Below are 19,505 nucleotides of genomic sequence, written 5' to 3' on the forward strand. Positions count from 1 at the left end.
GGGGGCTGAGCGGCTGCCAGGCAGAGCCACGTGCAGACCCACGCGGGGGGCGCTCGGTAGCCGCGGGCAGCCCGCGCGCTCTGACTCCGCGACTCACTGGCTGCACGCGAAGGCGGAGCCCCGAGCCGCATCGAGATTCGACCCTTTAGCATCATCCCACGGCGTCACGTGGCCCTGGCCCAGCTCACAGCTGCGCGCGCACTCTCTGGGAGGGCGGGAGTAGGGGCGTTTCCACGGCAACGCCCTCTCTCCCGGCTCCGTCCCCTACCTGTGCCGCCGCCCGGCTCCTCCTGCCGCAGCCGTAGGGGTGGAGCTAAACCCGGGAGCAGCCGGGCGGAGGGACGCTCGGCGCAGCGAAGACGCTTCGCGGGCAGCCAGGCTGGCGGGTGAGTGCTGGCGGGGCGCGCGGGCCGCTGACACCGTTACAAGGCAGCGCGCTCCGAGTTACTCTCCCCAAGCGAGGGAGCCGCCAGGACGGAAATGATTGGCTCAAAGGCGTCACGTGACAGAGCCCACGGGGTCACGTGCCACCTTTCAACCTACGCGTTTTGGCGGGAGGAAGCATTTAAATCTGATTGGTCCCCTTTAAACAAAATTCCGGCTTGCACCCACAGCTCATCCCTCCTCCGGCAATGGGAGGTAACCTCCCCTGGCACTTGCTTCTTATGAACTCTTTTAATGCCTGTAAACCCTGTCCTGTCCTGAGTTGCCTGGAGCCTCCTCTCAGAGATGCAAAAGTATGTTCACAGGCTCTAATTCCTGTTAGGCAGAGCCAGCTGTGTTGCACTCTGGAAGCTATGTCCTGCTCAGTGTATCTGGCACCAGTGGTGACTTTTCTGGGCAGTGTCGTATCCTCTTCTTGTAGAGCTGGAGTTTCAGCAGCACGTGGTTTAGTCATATGGATGCACACACCAGTGGCTTCTTCACAATGCATTCTAATGGTTTGGGACTAGACTGTATGCGCACCTAGAGCCCAGAGGTCAGCTGATGGAATTATTAAGACAGCAGCTCCTCTTCTATATGAATATATTTTCTTTCTTTGTCTATCAGGGCTGTACTAGCAAATGCTGTGGGCTGCTGGCTTTGCAGCACTAATGGGCTGCCCCTCTTTCTCCTTGTGAGCTATCACACTGTAGCTCTAGCTGTTCCTCAAGGTTGTAGTACTTTAGGACTGGGGCTTCTCTTATGATTTTCTTTAAATTTTTCAAACACATGTTTTGGGGTCTCTGACCATTCCCATGCTGAATCATTGTGTTTTAATTATCTGAAGGGTCACAGGCTTCTGATAGGTGTGCACAGAACCTGGAGGTAGTTGGCCATCCCTATAAATTGTTGGATTCCCTTCATATCCTTAGATCTGAGCATTTCCTTCATGGTTCTCAATTTTTCAGGCAGATAGCTAATATTATGCCAACTTTTTTTTTTAAGGCTCCAGAGTTGGTTTTAGGCTTACTGGCATGTAATTGCCAACTTTGGTATCAGACAGGTTAGTTGAAACTAGTAAAGAACAGATTTATCAGACACATAGGTGAAAACGATATGTTGGGAAAGAGTCAACACAGCTTTTTTAAAGGGAAATTATGTCTCACCTGTCAATTAGAATTCTTTGATGTCAACAGGCATGTGGACAAGGGTGATACAGTGTATGTGGACTTTCAGAAAGCCTTTGACAAGGTCCCTCACTAAAGGCTCTTAAGCAAAGTAGTCAGTCATGGTTATAAGAGGGAAGGTCCTCTTATGGATCAGTAATTAGTTAAAAGATAGGAGACAGAGGATAGAAATAAATGGTGAGTTTTCACAGTGGAGAGAGCTAAATATCAGGGTCCCCCAAGGATCTATACTGGGACTGGTGCTATTCAACATACCCATAAATGATCTGGAAAAAGGGATACACGGTGAGGTGGCAAAGTTTGTAGACCATACATAATTACTCAAGATAGTTACGTCCAAAGCTGGCTGCAAAAGGTTAGAAAAGGATCTCACAAAATTGGGTGACTGAGTGAGAAAATGGCAGATAAAATTCAGTGTTGATAAATGCAAAGTAATGCACACTGGAAAACTTTCTGACTGTATGTAAAAAATGACAGGGTCTAAATTAGCTGTTACCACTCAAGTAAAAGATCTTGGAGTCATGTTGGATAGTTCTTTAAACTTCTGCTCAATATGCAGTGGTGGTCAAAAAGGCTAACAATGTTAGGAATCTTTGGGAAAGGGACAGATCAGACATAATACCACCATATAAATGCTTGGTACACACACACACATTGAAAACTGCGTGCAGTCCTGGTCACCACATCTCAGAAAAGATATACTAGAACTAGAAAAAGTACAGAGAAGGGAAACAAAAATGATTAGGGTGTGTAACAGCTTCCATATGAGGAAATATGAAAAAAACTGGGACTGTTCAGGTTAGAAAAGAGGCGACTAAGGGAGGGTATGATAGAGGTCTATAAAATCATTAATCATGTGGAAAAAGTGGATAATGAAGTATTATTTACCCCTTCACATAACACATAGGTGTTACCCAACTTAAATTAAAACAGTAGTACCTTCAGAGTTATGAACACCTTTGGAATGGAGGTTGTTTGTAACTCTGAACAAAATGTTATGGTGGTTCTTTCAGAAGCTTACAACTGAACAGTGACTTAATACAGCTTTGAAACTTGACAGTGCAGAAGAAAAATGCTGCTTTCCCTTTTTTATTTTTAGTAGTTTATGTTTAACACAGTACTAGATTTGCCTTTTTTTTTTTTTTTTTTTTTTTGGTTCTCTGCTACTACCTGATTGCATACTTCTGGTTCTAAATGAGGTGTGTGATTGACTGGTCAGTTCATAACTCTGGTGTTCCTGACACTGCAGTTCTACTGTAGGCAGCAGGTTTAAAACAAACATAAAGAAGCACTACTCCAGAAAATGCATGGTCAACCTGTGGAACTCATTGCCAGGGAATGTTGTGAAGGCCAAAAGGATAACTGGATTCAAAAAATAATTAGATAAGTTCATGAGGGATAAGTCTGTCTATGGCTATTAGCCAATATGGGGTCAGGATGCAAACCCATGCTCTTGGTGCCCCTAAACCTCCAACTGCTAAAAGCTGGGACTGGACGAATCTCTCAACCAACTGTCCTGTTCTGTTTATTCCCTTTGAAGCATCTGGCATCAGCCACAGTCAGAAAACAGAATACTGGGCTAAATGGCTTATCAGTCTGATACAGTATGGCCATACTTATGTTCTCATGTAGCCAATCAGGCAGCCTACTATAGGCCAGCTGTGCTCATTAGGTTGCCCAGACACTGGTTCTGCTGCAGGCCCTGATTCTTGAGGTTCTGGAATCTCTCAGAACTCTACAGTGGTTTATTGTAGAGCACCTCAGTTCTTCTCAGATTCAGTTTGCCTGCATTCAGCCTAATATTCTGCTCCCAGCAGTTGTTCAGGTGTTGTTGCAACTTGGTATTATGGTTATGGATTTCCTCTTCCTTGATCTCTTCTTCTGCACAATAAGAATGTAATCAGCTACGGTCTTGATGCCTAGGTTTCCCTTTAATGCTTGGTTCAGTTTGCACTGGAACACCTCTGGGACCTGGCTGATGCCCACAAGCAATAGTACTTGCCAAAAGGTGTGATAAAGGTTGTTAGGTGGCTGGAGGTCTCATCTGCCTCAATATTCAGAACCCATTCTTGTCATCAACAGTGAATACTTTCACTCCTAGTTAAATAGGATACTGTATGTGATATAGAGGTCCAGTTGTGATTCTCTACTCCAGTGGTCACCAACCTTTTTGTGGCCAGTAGCATATTCATGTTTTCAGAAGAGTGTGGCGGGCGCCAACAATTTTTCAAGGCTTATTTTGTATTTGTACATCATATTTAATATTCTTCCCACTCTAGGTTGAAATAATACGTACATTGCCTCTTATTTGAACCACTCATTTTGGAGCAAAATGTTAAAAAAATAATAAATTGTAAAGCACAGGAAAACAGCAGTATCAGTACAGGAAGAATACTCACATATAGGCTCCAGGCACCAGTGGAGCAAGCAGGTGCCTGTTTCAGCACATGCTACGGGGCAGCATTTGGTCCATTCTGCAAAGGCGGAGCGTTTTTTTTGTTTTTTTCGGTGGCAGTTGGCAGTGCAGCGAGAAGCCTGAGAGAAGCTGCGCAGCCTGCAACCCCGGAGTACTCTGTTCCAGGCAGGCGGGGGGCCCTGGCATCTCTCCCCTGCTGGGCACTAGGCGGGCGCTGTGCCTTCCGGGGACAGAGAACACCAGCGCCTGCAGCCCCGGAGTTCTCTGTGCCCGGCAGGCACGGGGCCGTGGCTTCTCTGCAGCCCCGGAGTTCTCTGTGCCTGGCAGGCGTGGAGCCGTGGCCTCTCTTCTTGAAGCCGGAGAGAAGCCCCACACCTGCCGGGGACAGAGAGCACCGATGCCCGCAGCCCTGGAGTTCTCTGTTCCTGGCAGGTGCGGGGCCGAGAGAAGCCGCAGCCCTGCGCCTGCTGGGGACAGAGAGCACCGGAGCCCGCAGCCCTGGAGTTCTGTCCCCGGCAACCACAAGGCCATGGTTTCTTTCCCCTGCTGAGCACTAGGCGGGTGCACATAAATGCCCCGGTGGGCGTCATGGCACCCGCAGGCACCGCGTTGAGGACCACTGCTGTACTCTGTGTTCAACTTTTATCAGACCTGCCGTACTCACTGCACCTCACACACTGTTGTCATAATATATTACATGTCACCTTTTACATAACTATCTTTTGGAATCTAATAACAACCATTATGACCAACAGTCATTAATGTCACTGTGAAATGTTTGTAACAACTCTGTAGATGAAATTATGGGTACGCTGATATTTTATTCTGGAGACTGCAAACACCCAAAGGTGATGAAAACAGGTTTCTTCTGTATAAAGGGGAAAGAAGATATGGTGGCAGGCTCTGACCTGTTCTCTTTGGGTCATCCAGTAGCTAGCCCTCCTGCAGTTTTGTAAGAGGGAAGATGTCATCCTAACAGCATTCAAATGCCAGAGGGCAAGGGGCTCACTGGTAGTAATGAGTTTCAGATGGCTTGAGCATTTCCATGTACCTCAACTCACTGTAGTTATAATCTGTATCTAAAAGGTGTCATTAGTTTTCCCATGACACATTACATTATTCACTGATCATTAATATTCTTGTATGATGAATGTATGCAGTGTGTGTTAAGAGTTATGGATATAAAATGGATTATGACTGAAGTGTATTTTAAACCAGGCATGTCAGGCAGATTTGATAAACAAAGGACTGTATTTGCTTCTCTGATCAGCTCAGTCATCAGGCAGAGATAATGAAAGTCTGTGTACGTAATAGGTGAACAAAGCTATCAAACTAACACATGAGGTAGGAAACAGCTTAGCATCTACTCCCTGGCAGGGAAGAGAAATTTTATCTGGGCTATAAAGACAGGGGGTCTGAACCTCAAGTGATAAGCAATTGAATCAACTGATTGGATATAATATTATTGTATTATAAAAGTATGAGTGAGGTGTTTTATGAAAGTCTATAACAACACTGGCGATTAATATAGTTGTGAATTATATGTATTAACAATACATAAGGAATTATGGCTACTCACTAATATTATACTTTACAGTCTGTGACCAAACAAGGGGAAAAGCAGGTCTTTCCCAGACAGGAGTGATCATCCCACCTGTCTCCAATGAAATTAAGCAAGGTATGATCTAAAACAGTGGAAACCTCATTTACATTCAGATCTTCAGGGGGATGGGAAGACCTCAGGAAGGGAGAAACAGCATGAAGTCATCCTGCTTCTTGAAACAAGGTCATTGACCTTCAGAGTATATAAGCATGGATAGAATCCATTTCGGCATCCATCACTAGATAGACAGAAGGGGCTGAGCTTTTGCAAGCTTGGAGAGATGGGTCCTTCAACCGAAGTGCAAAGTGGTGGCGGGGGAAGGTGTTGAAGTATCTGAGAACTGAGTATAGCTGAGACACCTGCCTAGGCAAAGATTTTTCACCTAGGAAGATGAAGGAAGCCAGCATCTTGTACTTCTGTGGAAGGTCCTGGCTGAGGGAAGATCAACCATGGCATTTCAGGCACCAAGGGTTACAGGGAAGGTGGTGACGCAACCTCTCACCGGTCCAAATTGCACCCTGAAGTGTGAGAGTATGTCCTCAATTGCTAGTAATGGATAGTGACTTTTTTCAATGTGCTGTTCAGTGGTGTTGGAATTTACCTGAAGGTTTTCTCACCGCTCTGAGGCTGCTGAGCCACTTTGCTCTCATTTCAACGGCTGTAATGATGCCTCTTCTTGGCAGGCTGGCCAGTCACTTCTTCAGTGGGTCCATGGAACTTTGCGTTTTGATAATCTCTTGGGCTACATAGGGAGGTCTATTACTGACTTCAGCATGATCTTCAGGTGTTCATCTCCTTGAAATATGTCCTTATATTCTGTTAGAATGTTGGGCAGGAGCCACCATGACCACCTCTTTTTCTTATATTGAGGCTATTCTGGCGGTGTACTGTGGTCAAATTCAAGGCTTGCTCTGCCCTTTATCCAGCAGTGGATGGTATTTCTGTGTCAACTGCTGTAAAATCCAAATGATGATTCTTGTTTCATGCAGTTATGGCCGTAGAATGGCTGCAGTACGTGTATGGTGAGAATATTTGAATCTGCTAGAGTCAAACTGCAGATATCCTCCTCTTCATTGGAACTCTGTACATCAGGGGTAGGCAACCTATGGCATGGGTGCCGAAGGCGGCACGCGAGCTGATTTTCAGTGGCACTTGCACTGCCCGGGTCCTGGCCACTGGTCCGAGGGGCTCTGCATTTTAATTTAATTTTAAATGAAACTTCTTAAACATTTTTTAAAACTTATTTACTTTACATACAACAATAGTTTAGTTATATATATATATATATATATATATTATAGACTTATAGAAAGAGACTTTCTAAAAACATTAAAATGTATTACTGGCACGCAAAATCTTAAATTAGAGTGAATAAATGAAGACTCGGCACACCGCTCCTGAAAGGTTGCCGACCCCCGCTCTGCATCCTCAGTGACTGCGTGCACTTCTGGTTTTTAGTTCTTATGGAAGCTGTGGCTAGTGGCAGTTAGTTTTGATCCTTTGTGGGGACATTCATAGCGTTTTTAAGGCAGAAGGGACCAGTAGGTCAGTTAGTCTGACCTTCTGTATATCACTGGCCACCAACACCACCTAGCATCCGCATGCTAAATCCAATAACAGAAATGAGATCCACAGGAGACTATGCTGTTATGTGACACAGGTAGAGAATACAAAGTACTGAGGTGCACCAGGGTTCAAGGCTCCTGCAATACCAGGGAAATGATTAAATGAGGTACACCTAGATCAGGGGTTCTTAAACTTTATTGTACTGTGACCCCTTTCCGACAGGAAAAGTTACTACATGACCCCAGGAGGAAGGACCAAAGACTGAGCCCGCCCACAGCCCCAGGTGGAAGGGCCAAAGCCTGAGCCTACTGCCCTGGGCAGGGGGGCCAAAGCCGAAGCCCAAGGGCTTCAGCCCTAGGTGGAGACTGTAACCTGAGCCCCACTGCCCAGGGCTGAAACCCTTGGGCTTTGGCCTTGGGTGGTGGGGCTTGGGCTTCAGCCCCAGGCCCCAGCAAGTTTAATGCCAGTCCTGGTGACCCCATTAAAAAGGGGTCATGACCCACTTTGGGGTCATGACCCCCAGTTTGAGAACCACTGACCTAGATAATCACAAATGACCCACACCTGCATGTTGCAGAGGAAGGTGAACAACTGCCAGAGTCCCTGCCAACGTGACCCTGGGGGCAGGGAAATTCCTTCCTGACCCCATGTATGGCAGTGATTATTAGCATGTGAGCTAGAACCTGAGAGAGAGAACGTTTGGTGCACCTCAGAACCCTGGCCCACCGTTCCCAATGTCCCATCACTAGTTGTAGCCATCCCTGATGCTTCAGAGGAAGGTGATTTTAAAAAATAAAAGTAAAACTGGAATTCACTGGCTGGGGGAAATATCTCTTCCTGACTTCTGCCAATGGCCAGCTGAAATCCTGAAGCATGAGCTTTAGGAACATAAGATATAAACAGCAAGTAAGCCACAGGGCTGTTTGGCTTGCTTGTGATGGGTGGGGGCAGGGCTCATCATATAATTGTACTCATAAAGTTGTCCATCTGTTTCTTAAAATTTGGAGGGTGTTCCAGAGCCTCACCTCTCTGATGGTTAGAAACCTTCTAATTTCTAGTCTGAATTTGTTCATGGCCACTTTACAACCATTTGATCTTGTGCCAACATTGTTCTTTAACTTAAATAGCTCGTTCTCTAGGGTTAGATCTTTTTCTCTCAACCATCTCTCTTGTAAACTGGAATCTAGTGTTCCACAAATGATTCTGTCTTTAATTAGGGAATCTTTAATGTCTCCAAAGTTACAGGTGGATGCCAGAGTTCTCAACTCTGTAATGTGAGTATCTATTCCCTCTTCTGGTTGTTGGTTTTGGGTTAAAAAACCCCCAACAGAGTCTCCATACAATCTCAATCTGTGTGGGGCCACAGTACTAGGGTTGCAAACCCTCAGAATTGGCCTGGAGTCTCCAGGAATTAAAGATTAATCTTTAATTGAAGATTATGTCATGTGATTAGATCTCCAGGAATGTGTCCAATGAAAATTGGCAGCACTGCACACTACTCAAATACTTTTATCAATTTGTTCCAGTGTTTCAAGCATTTATTCCTGGCTAAAATGTGTTTCTCACTTCTTGAATTATTTTCCCCAGTGAGATATTTAAAAAGCTTTATCTTTATATTTCCAACTTTATCCCCCAAGGGCGGCTCTATGTGCAAACTCAGTTCTTGGTTAAGCTGCTTCATGCTTGTGCAAGACTTCTTTTGTGTGGAAATGCAGCATTCCCAGTGATCTGAGTTTCTTCATGCTTCCTGTTTGTTTTGTTTCTAGATACTGATTTGTTTGCCTGCTAATTACACTCTCTTCCTTGCGGAGGGTTTTGCTAGAATGACTGCTTCCATCATGTTTCATATACCACATGCTGGGTAATAACAGAAGGACTCCATGTTTCTAAAATTAAACTGGCTCTTTATTAAGAGAATTACTTACAGAGATGTTGCAACTGCAGCTGACGTTCCAGCCACATGTACACTGAATGGCTTCCTGATGCCTTCTCCAAACTCTTCTCCCCTGCAACCTGTGCTCCTCCCTCCAAGTTCAATGCAGGCTGCTACAATGGAGATTAGTAAAGATTCTCGTAATAGAAACTAGGCTATTGCTCTTGCATTCAGTCTTATGTTCAGTGTTACTTTTGAAGCAGGAGCTTTCTGAGATTCAAGGAAGCTTTATGACTTAGAGAGCAGGGACCTCAGGGCTGAGTTGTTAGTAAGAAGCTTTGCTTACTGAATTGGGTGTTGAATGTCCTTTCTGCTTGGAAATGGCAGAAAAGGACTTCAGAACCCCTGCTGTAAAGCCTGAATGCGGAGTCTTGTTTGAATTGCAGTATTTCCTGGCTTGAAGCTGTGTAAAACAGCCATCAAAGTGAAAAAAAAACCCATACAGTTTCATGAGCAACCTAAAATCACTGTTAATTGGCATGGGAAGCTTCACCCCTGGAGGTACAGCAAATATCTGAGCTTAGAACTAAATATTTCAGGAAAATGTGTAGAGTTGCTCCAGTTCAGCTCTGCTCAAGCATCCTCTTAAGCTTCCTGTTTAAGTACTATATATCTATACTCCAACATTTTTCCAAGACAAAGTACTTTATCACACTGGATTTAGGAATATAACCAGAGTTGACAAAACTCTGTGCTGCCCTGCCAATGTTTCTCAGTTTGGATATGGAATAAACACCTCTGGAATTGAGAGGGTAGCTCAGTTTCTGGCACCCCTTCTGAAGGAACCAGAGACCAGTTTATGTCACATGCAGGCCACCTAACTGCAAACTGATGGTAGTGACTTTAATTTACTCTGACCTGTGCTCTCTTATCCTCTCCTGAATGTCCAATTTCCTTCTGGATTTTATAGATCCCATAAGCCAGAAGGGACCGTTGTGATCTTCTAATCTGACCTCATGTAAAACACAGGCCACAGAACTTCTCTGAAATAATTACTAGAGACTATCATTTAGAAAAACATCCATTCTTAATTTAAAAACTGTCAATGATGGAGACTCCATTATGACCCTGGGTAAATTCTTTCAGTGGTTAATTACTCTCACTGTAAAAAAAAAAAAAAAAAAAGATGCTTTATTTCCAGTCTGAACATAGCTAGCTTCAACTTCCAGCCATTGGATTGTGTTGTACCTTTCACTGCTAGACTGAAGAGACTGTTATTAAATCTTTGTTCCCCATATGGATTGTCATAAACAGATAAGTAAGAGTTAATAGAACAGAAGTACTTCATATCTCTTTTGCCTGTAAAGGGTTGACAAGATCAGTGAGCCTGGCTGTCACCTGACCAGAGGACCAATCAGGGGACAGGATACTTTCAAATCTTGAGGGAGGGAAGTTTGTGTGTGTGCTGTTAGTTTTGGTGGTGGTTCTCTCTGGGTTCTGAGAGTGACCAGACGTGCAACCAGGTTTCTCTCCAATCTCTCTGATACAGTCTCATATGTCCAGAATAGTAAGTACTAGGTAGATAAGGCGAGTTAGGCTTATGTTTGTTTTCTTTATTTGCAAATGTGTATTTGGCTGGAAGGAGTTCAAATTTGTATTTTGCTGAAAGGATTTTAATTTGTACTTGTATAGTTAGGCTGGGAAGGTATTCCCAGTGTCTATAGCTGAAAGACCCTGTAATATATTCCATCTTAAATTTACGAAGATAATTTTTACTGTTTTTTCTTTCTTTAATTAAAAGCTTTTCTTGTTTTAAGAACCTGATTGTTTTTTTATTCTGGTGTGAGACCCCAGGGGACGGGGTCTGGATCCACCAGGGAATTGGTGGGGAGAAAGGAGGGAAGGGGGAGAGAGAGGTTAATTTTCTCTCTGTGTTAGGATTACTTTCTCTCTCAGGGAGAGTCTGGGAGGGAGAGAGAGAGGGAGGGGGGAAGGTGAATTTTCCTCTCTGTTTTAAGATTCAAGGAGTTTGAATCACAGGGATCTTCCAGGGTAACCCAGGGAGGGGAAGCCTGGGAGAGGCAACGGTGAGGGAAAGGGTTTACTTTCCTCGTGTTAAGATCCAGAGGGACTGGGTCTTGGGGGTCCCTGGGCCACGTTTTGGGGGGACTAGAGTGAACCAGGCACTGAAATTCCTGGTTGGTGGCAGTGCTACAAGTACTAAGCTGGTAATTGAGCTTAGAGGAATTCATGCTGGTACCCCATCTTTTGGACGCTAAGGTTCAGAGTGGGGAATTATACCATGACATGGATACTATAGACTGTAATCAAGTCACATCTTACTCTTCTCTTTGTTAAGCTAAATAGATAGACTCCAAGAGCTCAATCACTGTAAGGCATGTTTTCTAAGCCTCTAATAATTTTTGTGACTCTTCTTTGAACTCTCCTCCATGTATTAACATCCTTCTGGTGCCCATAATTCAAGAGCTGGACACAGTATTCCAGCAACAGTCCCACCAGTGCCAAATACAAATGAAAACAACCTGTCTACTCCTAATCAAGATTCCCTTATTTATGTAACCCAGGATCAGATTAGCTCTCTTGGACAGTGTGTCACAGTAGAAGCTCATGTTGAGCTGATTATCCACCATTACCCCCCAAATCTTTTTTTCAGAGTCACTGCTTCCTAGGATGGAGTACCCTATCTTGTAAATGTGCGCATTTATAGAAAAGTAATTCAAATTCTTTAAATGTGTAACTATTGCAAATTATTAAAATAGATAGACTAAAATTTTCAGATTTGGGTGCCTCCTAAATTTGCATTAGCCACCTAAATAAGTGGTCTGATTTTTTTTTTCAGAGGTGGTGGGCATCCACAAATCCAATTAGCACTCGTCCCTCTGCAAATCAAACCACTTATGTGGTGACATAAATATTAATGTTAAGAGCCTAACTTTAGGCACCCTAGTCTGAAAACTTTGGAGCATATCTGACTTCAATGTATATCTTACTATGCAGGGAAGGCTAGGGAGGGACCCATGGCATCTTCCTCATTCAATATGCACTGTACAGTGTATTGAGAACGAGGCATGCACATCCTAGTTATGTTTGCCATACAGCTACGTTAGCTGCTCCTGTGTACATATCTCAACCTTCAGTATCTTCCTTCTGAATGTTGGTATTTCTGAATATTGGAGTTTTTCTGAAAAATATTGATTCTCAGGTTTCTTCCATGGGTGTCTGTTAACACACAGATTGTGGTGATGTAACAAAGGATTACTAGGACAAATACCCTAGCGCAGCTACTTCAACAGCTGCAAGAAAATTAATAATTTCAACAGTTTCTAACTCAGCCCTTGGACCAGAGGCAGTCCATTAAAAGAGTCTAAGGTTTCCTCATTGCAACAGCTCCACACCATGAATCTGCTGCAGCTAGTGCTGGCCCTCTTCCTATCTGGCCTTTCCTCCGCGGTCAGCTCCCATGCTGTTGCCACTGCCTGCGGTTCCTGCTTTCACACAGCCACTAGCTCTATTCTGCGATTGAACCCTTCTTACCTCAAATGTTGTTTCCTTTTCTTTTACTCCATGGGTTATGGAGCCCTGTACTGGCAAAATTGGACTGAGTGACAGTGCTTTCTAGTGGTTAGATCCTTCCGCCCCCAGCTCAGCTGGAGTGAATAGAAGTTACCTAGTAATGAGGCAGAAGATTCTTTTGTAACTTTCCATTTGAAGAATGGAAAATACTATAAACTCTTCATTCTGTTCAGTGGAAGAAGATGGAGGTGATAACAAGAATAACAAAGACATCCTGTGAACAGAGGTGGATTAAGATATATTGGGGGCCCTGGGCACAAAGAACATCTGCCCCACCCCCCTATCCCTCCACCATGGGACTCTGCCCCCTGCTCCTTCCCTTTCCTCCAAGGCTCTGCTCTCTGGCCTGGGCAGAAGCCAGGCCATGGTAAGAGCTGTCCGGGGAGCCCTGGACCCTCCAGCTGCCCTGGGCAGCAGGCCCTGAAGGGGCAGGGACAAAGGCTTGGGGCTGTTCTTGGGCACTGGCAGGGTCCAGGGCTTCCCACAGCTGCCTGGGCTCCCTAGGAAGCTCTTACCACAGCCTAAGGCAGTGGTCCTCAAACTGTGGGTCACTCCCCCCCGTCCGCCAGGCCATGGCAGGGCGCATCCCTAGCCCCAGCTCTGATCTGGACCTGGCCCCAGCTGGATTCTCTGCTCCTGCCTGCACCTACACTCATAGTCCCCATCTGTGGGCCCTGGCCCTGCTCCTGCCCCGGCTCCCAGGGTGTGGGAGAGCGTGGACTGGGTAAGAGGGGATGGGCATGACTCAAAAAGTTTGGGGACCCCAGCCTAGGATGACCACACATCCCCTTTTGGCCCCAGATGTCCTAACATTTTTGGCAAAACTAGGCATTTGTCCCATTTGCTCTTGTCAGCTGATAACCAGTTGGCAAGAGCAAATGGGATAAATGTCTAGTTTTGCACAAAAGGAGCCTGGGGGTGTGGCTAGAGTTCCAGCCACTCCTGCGGGGGCCCCCAATTGGCCGCGGCCCCATTGGCAGATATGCTAATCTGCCAATGCCTATGAATGATTGATGACCGAAACTTGGTTGGACTGGAGCCCATCAGTGAATTCAGGTATACGCTGACAGTAGGGCTTGAGCTCAGGGAGCTAATCTTTGTAGCTGGGTGTATGGTTGGCAAAATCAGAGAGAGCTGAGGCAAGTTGTAATCAGCAACAGTTGGGTGATGGGGCTAAGGTTATCTAAGGAGGGATCAAGAAAAATTATTGCTCATGGAGAAGTGAAGGGGGACCAAGTGTTCTAGAAAATGATGATGAAGAAAGAAGGGAGTACTAGAATTGGTAGACCAAAATCAAATCTGAAGTGGAATTGACCACTACTACAGAGGGTCAGAAAGAGTGAGGAAGGAAGAGCAATATGAGACGATGATGAAGAAGATATGATTCTTGGACTAGATCCTGAGAGATAAGACTAGCAGGAAATGGAAATTAGAAGTTAGATGGAAGGGTCATTGACATGGCTTCACTCACCTGAGATTTTTTGTGATTAAATTGCAATACGAGAAGCCAAAAGTAATAGGTTGTATATGGAATGAGTACATAAAAGCCTAATCTTTGATAGTGCGCAATAGGTTCACTAAGATGGGACTGAGTACAGCAGACATGTGGGATGTGTAAACATGAATTTTCACACTAATGCTTTTCAAAGTACTCTTGCCAATTTGTGCTCCACACTGCTGCATCAGAGTGTTGCTTCATTTCTCCCTTGTTATCTGAAGTGTGGGTGTGTTTGGTAATTAACAGTTTGGGGGAGGGAGAGAGGGTAGAATAGCTAAGTTAAATTTTGATTGTACCACATAAGGAAAAAGTATAAATGAGTGTGAAACTATATGAATGAGCAAGAAATGGTTCAACACCATTTATGGAAATATCACTCCAGGCTTAATTTTATCCTATCTGAAGATTTTGTAGGGAATAAAACCCAGCAGGATATATATCATATACATACAAGAAGTTTTTCACACATCAAACTAGTAACCTGTTCCAAGGTTGCAATGCTTGCTGTGAGACTGCTTAAATATACCAACTGTGAGAACTTTTCATTATGTGAAGCCAGCCGCTTGAAATTTTATGACACTCATTGATCGTACCCATGAAAAATACTAAAGCTATATTCTTCTGAATTTTGTGTATTAGGAAACAATGTTTTGGGGGAAGGGAATAGGAAGGGCTAAAATAGAAGAGGGTCTTGTCAATGGGTATCTCATAGCTCTTACTTGTTTTTGAATCACTCTTATGGAAAGAGAGGTGGAGGGGGTAGCAGAGAACTTTAAGCGCAGAAGAAAATTAACATTTGTTTTTCCCCTAGATTGTAGAGTATGATCAAAAACACACCTGTATTCACACCCTACATGCTATTGTAATAATCTTTGTACAAAACATGTGCCTTGTTAAGGTATCATTTGAAAACTTGTAATTCACTGGTCAATAATATCATGGAGAAATGTATGTAGCAATATTATATGTAAAAGATCACCAGGTATAATGTTCTTAGCACATGTTCAAAACCACGCAGCCCTGCCCAGGCGGAAGTATCCTGAATGAAGAAATGTTTGTTTACTCATTTAACTTGAGGTAAACAGGGTCCTTAAGACAACAGGGAGAGGAGATGGCGGGAGACAAAGCAAATTTGCATTTCAGCAAATACAGGTGAGAATAAAGAACATGGAGCCTCCTGCACCACCAGACTCAGGGCTTGTCTACACTGCCACTTTACAGTCCTGCAACTTTCTCTCTCAGGGGTGTGAAAAAACACCCCCCTGAGTGCTGCAAGGTTCAGCGCTGTAAAGTGCCAGTATAGACAGTGCACCAGCACTGTGCTCCCAGTGCTGGGAGCTATTCCTCTCATGGAGGTGGATGTTTTATAGCACTGGGAGAGCTTCTCCCAGTGCTATGCCTCAACTGCACAGCCACATTAAAGCTCCGCCGTGGCCAGCACTTTAATGTTGCTCGTGAAGACATGTCCTTAGTGTCACCTTCTTTACTATTTGAATAAACTTTTGCTTTGAGGGATAACCCTCAGACGTATCCACTTCAAAGGTTAAGTGGACTATAAAAGAAAAGGGCAGAAACCCACAAGCTCTCTCTCTTTCACCTAAGAAGGCAAAGGAACCAGTCCTTTGACTTTGGGGGGAGAGCTTGACCTGAGAACTTGGTCAGGTGTATTGCTGGGAACCTGTGGTAAAGACGTTACCTTGAACCAAGTCTAGCTTGTTAAAATGCAGATAAAACTTATCTTTATTTCTCTTGCAACCATTTCTGACTTTAATACCTGATACTCGAATTCACTTAAAATCCTCTCTCTTCGTAGTTTAAACAAACTTGTTTTATTTTTTTAATCTAAACCAATGCAGTGCTGCCTTTAAACTGGTCTGGCACTTTATTCTTTTGTTGAGAATATATTATAATGCATTGTTTTCCCAAAGATTACAAATGAGTGAAGTGCAAGGTACGGCATGTTATGAGCATGTTAATATTGATATTGTCCCATCTTTCTTACTGCAGGACTCTGTTGTGACTACACTATGTACTGTTCACAGCTTGGTTTTTTTTTTTTTTAACATGAAAATCTAGTTATGATGCAGACTTAACTGCCTCCACAGCAAGCACATTTCCACAACAATAAAATACTAATGATAAAATGTGATTTAAGAAAATTAATGCTTGTTCACCTACACAATGATGATTTTAGTTTTGTTGTAGTAGCTTTAATACTTTTTGTAGTTTAATTTTTAACATAGACACATATGATAGGACTCTTAGGCTTATCATGAGAATCTGAGTTTTAGATATCCGGGGGCTGGTCCATAGATTACGGGCTTTACCAGCTATTTCTCAGATATCGCTTTTGTTTTGCAGATTAGAAATTAACCTGTTTTTATTTCTGTTCTTAAAAATCTGTTTTTCTCCCACAGCTTTTGCTCGTTCTTTTAAAACCACATTATCAGTTGGAGTCTTTAGGTAATGGTAATTCTGTGTTAATGTGTTCAAGTTGTTCTGCTAGCATCATCCTGCAGAATGGAAAAAAGTGTTCATAAATATTTTCAGAGTCTGTAGAGAAGACATTCTTAAGCTTAATGATTTTATCTCTTACGAGGCATAAACTCCCCAGTAATTTTGTTCTTGTGTTATCTGTAAAAACACAGCAGTATGAGCAGCATGCACACAATTTAGTATTTAGTTGGGCAGCTGTTCTTGGATCTGAACTTCTAATTATTTCTGGTTTGTGAGGAGAACTGCTGCTGATGCAATTTGTGTGGCATATTGTCTGAGATGCAACAATATAATCATTTATTTAACTGTCTGCCTAGGAAACCTTTGTTGACCTACATTGTTCTGTTTGTTATGGCCCTACTCTTGCTTATACCCATGCACATGTGTAACTGTCCTCATGTGAGTTGTTCCGTTGATTTCAATGGGACTACATATGTGAAGAAAGTTACAGTTGTATTTGTGAGGGAATGGGGCCTAAATTTGCCGCAGGTCTAGAAAAATAGTGCATGTCTTGTCTACAGTTATCACATCAACTGGTTGGGAAAAATCTCTGTAGGTACAGATTTCCTCTGTTAGTCTTTCACCACTGTTCTACATCAGTGTAATCTAGTTGACAAGGCTGCTATCAGCAGAGCCAATAAAATATACACTTAAATCAGTATTTTGGATATCCCTCATTAATACATATCAAGGAGATCATTTAAAACCAAAAGCATGTGTTGTTCTGAAATCTTTTAGCCATCATAATCACATGGTGAAAACAAAAAATGGTGTGCTAAAATAAAAATATTTTTGTGCAGGACGTTTTTTATGCTGTGGGGACTGTAGTGAGAAGGAAAGAAAAGAAAACTGGAACATCAGTAAAATTATGTATAAGAAGATAAAGTTCAGAAGATTGGGGGAAGGAGGGAGGAATGGGGGATAATGGGTCAGTTAATATATAGCTGAACTTCAAAAGGAACAACTTGCAGGAAACTAAGCACTAGAACAAAAGAATGTGTATTTGGAAAGAGAAATGAATATGTGCATTTTTACAAGTAAACAAAAATACTAATAACATGATTAGAAATGTTCCTAGAGAAGAATGAACCTAAAGCCAATACTTTTTATTTTAATGTTTTCCATTCAGTAGGTGTTTTGGACGAATTTGGTGTGGGAACAGATGCAAAGGTTCAATTTTTAAGCCTGTATATGGCACAGATCGTCCAATGCCAGAAGTAGATAATCAATTAACCAATCACAAAGATATAAAGTATCCATAATCATTGTTTTATCTCTACAGCTGTCTTTGATATAGTGGACTGGATAGGGATATGGATTGCTCTGTGACCCTGAAAGAGAAAGGCAGAAATGAGCTTGAGTTGCTCTCTGCTCTTCTCTTTTTGAGAGGACGTGTAAGGTAATTTTGAAACTTACCGCAAGGGCTTGTTGATGTGACGTGCCACAGGGTACAATTCTCTCACCTTCTTTTGAGTATGTAGACGAGACTCCTGGTCTAAATAAGATTAACAGCACTCCTCCACTGACATTCTTCTGTCTGTGCCTTCTACCCAGATAGAGTCCTCAAGTGAAAACCTGGCCCCATGGACTTCAGTGGGGTCAGGATTTCACCCCTTGACTTTCTCCCGCCAAGATTGTACAATTTTATCCAGCCCAGCCAACACTGGACAGGTCTCTGTTTCCAAGGACTATCCAGGTGGGCCTCATGTCTTTTTCCTATCTGGCCAAAGAGCATCAAAACTGACTTAAAAAAAAGAGTGATCTATGAAGGAAAATAAGTTTGTGCCTCTGACAGTTTTAATTTCTTTAAAAGAAAAAAACAAACTTTGGTTTTCATATTAGAATGTTTGGTCTTGTTGACTTTTTTTTTTTTTTGGAAGACTGTAGATGACTGGAGAGCAAGTACATTTAAGATATTAAACAAATCATGAATGTAAGATCTTCCTAACTGAGTTAGCAAGCAATCCAATGAATTCTCTTCAAAAGTTTGAATTTTTTAAACACCTGTTTATCTCAAGCAATTGAGTGGGGGAAAGCTCTTTTGTTAAAGACTCGGCATCCCTCTAATTCAGGCTCAGCCTGCTGACTGCTTTTTACAACATTGAGCTGTGAGGTGCACCCCTTCTGTGCTTTCCCATTCTCTCTCTCTCCCCCCTCTTCCCCTGCCAGGTTGTGTCCCTTGATGAGAGTATTTGAGGCTGAGTTTGCATGCCTCTCCTCCTCCCTAGGTCCTAATTCTGGTCTCCTATCTGTAGGATGCTGGCCAGCACCAAACCAGTTTTGAGATGCACTGTCTGATGTAAGGGTTGGGAATGCCTCCAAATGTTGGTTAAAGATCCACAATTAATCTTTTCCAGAAAGGAACTTTTTTCAGTGATTATTGGGTTAAATGTCCTTCTGGCCTTAAAATCTAAGACTATTTAATTTTAAAAAAAAATTTCTTGTAAAGTCCATATAACCCGGTGTATTTCTTCACCTCCTCACACTTCAAAACCAACGTTTGAAAGTTATGAAAGATGGATACAAAAGCAAAGCCATCAGTAGTAGCTCACCATTCATGGAGAAACCTGCAATAATAAGCCAGTATATGCATAATAGAGAAAAAAAGAGAGAAACAGTTTGAATATATACCTTGTTATAAACAGTGAGTTGAAAATTATCTTGACCATGTCTTTTATTGAAGCTTTTTGATTTGATTGTATGATATTTTTCTTTTAAAAGGGGGAGGAATCTCTTCTGGAGCTCTAAAACAAGCTCAATGTCTCCAGTCTTCAACATAAATTTATACACAGTAAATATTTTTATGAAATTTCTTTTCAGAGTTATGGGCATTTGCAATGGCCTCTTTC

General features: G+C 43.1%; 1 protein-coding gene across 1 annotated transcript in view; it reads left to right on the forward strand.

Annotated features, from left to right (window-relative positions):
• Positions 1-252: 252 nt before the first annotated feature.
• The window catches only part of GGACT (gamma-glutamylamine cyclotransferase), a 37,405-nt gene continuing 18,152 nt past the window's right edge, over positions 253-19,505 (forward strand). The window contains exon 1 of the mRNA XM_050951976.1: positions 253-386. The gene's annotated coding sequence lies outside the window, so the exon portion shown is untranslated. The remainder of the gene's footprint in view (positions 387-19,505) is intronic.

Source organism: Gopherus flavomarginatus, chromosome 1 (assembly GCF_025201925.1).
Source record: "Gopherus flavomarginatus isolate rGopFla2 chromosome 1, rGopFla2.mat.asm, whole genome shotgun sequence".
Taxonomy (NCBI): domain Eukaryota; kingdom Metazoa; phylum Chordata; order Testudines; family Testudinidae; genus Gopherus; species Gopherus flavomarginatus.